This window comes from Dendrobium catenatum, unplaced genomic scaffold, assembly GCF_001605985.2.
Source record: "Dendrobium catenatum unplaced genomic scaffold, ASM160598v2 fragScaff_scaffold_1299, whole genome shotgun sequence".
Classification (NCBI taxonomy): Eukaryota; Viridiplantae; Streptophyta; class Magnoliopsida; order Asparagales; family Orchidaceae; genus Dendrobium; species Dendrobium catenatum.
Genome location: NW_021319761.1, coordinates 285,698 through 290,413, shown reverse-complemented (window position 1 = coordinate 290,413; position 4,716 = coordinate 285,698).

Genomic DNA, 4,716 nt, shown 5'->3' with positions numbered 1-4,716 from the left:
GTAAATAAATGATTTATTGTTAAAACCCCATCATTGTAATTCATCTCCATAAATTTAGTATAAGTGAAGCACTATGCCTATACTTGCATCATACCATTCTAATATATCTTGTCGTCTCAACTTTCCTATTTTTATGCTCCAAATTACACCTGATATTGACTAAACATATGACCAATATATACATTAAATGAAAACATGATGTATTGAAAACATCATTAAATTATTGATGAAGATAATTCATTAGTTCCCAACATTCCATTTACACCATTAATTCAAAACTAGAGAATTTAGCCATACATGAAGAACAAATGAAGCAAACTTATTTTCAATAATTGCACAAAAGAAAGAAAGTACATAAGAAAAGATTTCACCGGATGAGTTCAATGATCTCCTCTACACTCCTCCATGAACTTATATAATTTCTTAAATAAATATTGACCAAACACTTATGATGTAGATCTAGTGCACAGTGAATTCTCATATTGTCACTCCTAAGAAAATTATAGAGAAGAACTATGAAGATTGAAATTAAATAAGTGACTGAACTCCCTTACTAAAATTAAAAATTGAATACTAATAGAAAATCACAGAAAATGGATTCTAGCATCATGGTGCTTGAGACATATGCGTCGCGTTGCCCATAAAATTAACTAACACCATAGTGCTGATGGATTTTCTTAAATACGGAGCTTACTGATGTGGACCTACTGTTTAGTGAATAGATGTGTTACTTCATTGGCAGATTGTATCCTAAACGGTTACAACTTTAACATTGTGTCACTGCTGATGGTTAAAGAATTACGACATCCACTTGGCACTCCCCTTGGCTTGGTAGTATTGAAAATTGGCACTATGATGTTGTGCAGACAAAGATTGGGCTTTATAACCCTAACTCCTTTGACACTACAACATTGTTAAAAAGAGATTGGGTCCCTCCATGTCTATGTGACAACATAGTGTTCAATGCCACAGCATTGTATAATACTTCAAATTTTGCACATTTCCTATATTTTCATGCAAAAGCAAAAAAAAACTAAAATAAAATTATTTCCCTCGCAATTTAGAATATAAAATATTACATTATTTACACACATCAAGGGATAAAAAAAATGAAGGATAGGGATTTATCTATTTGACACTTCTCCCAATAAGTCACCCTCATGGATGGTCTAATTGAGAGTGTCCATATACATTCCCATAGGAGAAGAGAACCTATCGAGACTAAAAGAGAGAACTGACTCTAGGGTAGTCGAAGAACCATCCATAGGACTAACATCCTCATAATCTATTGGAGAATCATATATCTTATGGATTGCCACTGATCTTAATGGGGGAACTGTATCCAACTACTTGAGTGCAATAACTACCCTATTTTGATAGCCTATCCTATCTATTGTGCCTCCATCTTCTCACCTATTTTGATGAGTCCCAGTGAGAACATCTAATTTTGAAGGAGGGACAATGAAAATGAAACCAAGCTAAGGCTAGATAGGCTTTGGTTGTGGGCATCATCCATGAAGATATGGCCTTCATTCAACTATATGAGTGCCTGGCTAAAGCCTGTTTATAATAATTGTTATGGTCTGCTACTATCGAGGTGATTGTCCTATATGCCACCCATAGCTATATTTATCTAATTATCACTGAATTTATGTAGGGACCTGAGAGGTTTGATGGAGTAAACTCTCCTCACTAATTGGATAATGCTTTTAATCCTCTAGAAGAGGGCTCTAGAAGCACTATCCCTGGGGACCCTAGCATATGAAAGCGTAGTGACGACAGGAGGGGCCAACATAATGAAGATAATGTTCTCCTTATCACCATTATATACTAGTGTGTAGAATTGTTCTCCCTGGATAAAATAAACCTCTTAGGTAATTACTACATAAGATATGTCGGGAATTACTACTTGATGGTATGACTCTCACAGCAAGGGTACCACCCTCTATTATATAGGTTCTTTATGCGCCATAGAATTTACTATCTACTACACTGCTACCCTAAAGCTGTCAAATATAACCTCCTATTCTTTTTTCCTTTTGACCATTCTCCTAAGGTCATAGGTGAAACAAGATGCTATAATAGAATAAACTGAGTGAGTGATGGGGATAATATGAGCTATTAGAGAAGTGAGTGTTGGGGTCTAGCCAATAGTCTTAAGATGAGAGAGTCGAGAAAGAATAGAAACTCATTTGTGGAAGGAGAGGAGGGAAACTTAGCTTATGATCCCCTCTTCCTCGAGGAGGAAAGAGGAGGGGAGACTCGAGTATGGAAAGCCTCCCCCGTAGCAATTGGTAAGGAAATTGCTTGCTGCTAGCACTAAGGGGACATAACTACTGGTAACATAGGTACAAGTCACCTAGCTACTTTTACTGTAGGTGTAATTTGCCTAACTACTAGAAGCTGGGAAGGTCCTTTCTTAGGCAGTACCTGCCTAGACACATGATGCACTGGCTGAGCATGAACATAAATAAGACAAACAATTTTTAGGTATTTATTTTACATTTCTTTACATTTATTTGATTAAATATAATTTTTTAAAGTTATAATTTGATTAAGAGGTTCATTAAAATTTTATAGATTCAGATAAATTTATTTTTAAGTCTTTTAATTTTTTATGGATTTTATTGAATTTTAACATCAATTAATTTTTGGTGTTGTCACAACAGCCACTAGGAACAAAGCCTCCGTATTACACATGAACTTATAACTCAAGGTAGTCCAACCTATAAACTTCATTGATGGGCTGGGTTGTGTGAAAGATGTACATATTTATTATGTTTTATTAATCAAGTTAGCCATTAAAAACTTATAGTTTTGATATAGATTTACTCTCCGAATTGAATATAATGAAGATTACGAAAGCTTAATTTATTGATGATTTGTTACTAATTATTTAAATTATATGAAAATTACCATTGTTAAACTATGACCATGAGGTTTATTTTACCCTCCATAGGGTTAAATTAATAGCCTCATTGGCCCGGGTTGCCTAGCAACTATCTTCTTATTTAATTGATTCTTATTTATTATTTAATGATTATAGTTTTTAATTAGTTTAATATAAAATTTAAGATTGATTTTGAGTTATTTATTATGAGGCATGTACAACACAAAGCTAAACACATTACCTATGAGGAAATTTACAACACAACACTCACACACAGATCTACCTAACATGCTAGAGCTCGACTTTTATCATATTTTTCATATTATTGTCATGTTTAGAAAAAAAATCACATTTTAAAAGCTCAAAAATCATTATTAAGTGACTTTTAGAACTATTTAAATATTTTAAATTCTTAAAGAAAACCATTATAGTAACGCCTCTTCATAAAAAAAAATATTGTTGTACATAGCACAAATAGGTGGCCTATACTATAGGCCTAGGTGACCATGAAAGTCTCTAAGGTTCATAGAAGGGGCAAGGCCTAGCTAATAAGGTTTGGATATTATAGGTGTATTAGCCTAAGACCAGTAACTAATACATCCTACCACAAGATTCTTTTTTTTTTTTTTTTGAAAAGCAAAAGCTTGCGTTAAATTAAAAACATAAAGTCAAAAACTACAAAGTGGATTCCTCCTTCAACATATTAAAAAATGAAGGAGGAACCTTATTCAAACTAAACTCTTCCCAACTAAAACTACTAAAAAGAGCATAGTTATTTTTTTTTTGAGAGAATGCAAAGAAATATTATTACTAAATAAGAGTATTACAAACTAATAAAGGGATTACTTTCCTCCTTTATTAAAGTGATAAAAGAATGAGGAAAAGAAATCCAATCACAATTATTCCAAACAAAATTATAACTATGAGCAAGGTTAGCACACATATTTGCTAACTTATTACAATCTATCTTAACTTTAATAAAAATAACATTCTTGAATTCCTTGAGGAAGTCCATCTCTTCCATTCCTTTGGTGTTCACCATCTTGGACGGGTCTTTATTGAATTTATGTAGGAAATTAATAACATTTGCATTGTCAACTTCAATAATAATACCTTCATATTGTAGCATCCAATCTTTTCAAAAAAAATTTAAATCTAGAATAGCCAATAATTCAAGACTTGCTACATCCCAATGCATACCTTTGAATCCAAAAGCCAGAAGAAACCTCCCTTTGAAATCTCTAAAAACTCCACCTATTGTAGCTTCATAGGAAAGAAACAATTAGGCATCCACATTAACTTTAAGCCAACCGGAAGGAGGGGGATGCCAAGTCACGGTCAACAGCTTATTAGGCTGATTAGCACCCCAGTAGCCCAATTTGAGAGCTTTTTTATTTACAAAGGAGACTAGAGAAACATCTTGAGTTGCTATATACAAACAAGAATTTTCCAAAGCACCATGGACAAACTTGCATCTTGATTTCCAAACAAGAAATACTAAGAAGCAATAAGTTTTAACAAGAGTTTGATTTTTACCTGAATTGGTCGTCATCCATAACTAACACTTTTCAAGAGAATAAAAAACTAGTATTGAGAAACCCCATTGATTTATGATGTGTATGCTTTGAATTAATTTGTAGTAACCAGTCACCACATGATGAATATTTTCAATCATTGGACATCCCCAAGGATAGGTATCATCCGATCTCAACCTTCTATTCTTCAAGTTACAATGTTGAGATTGCTTCATGATAAATCTTTCACCAAAAGCTTTCCATAGTAGCATTAATTTAAGTTTTTTAATCCAATCCCAAGAAGCATCTCCA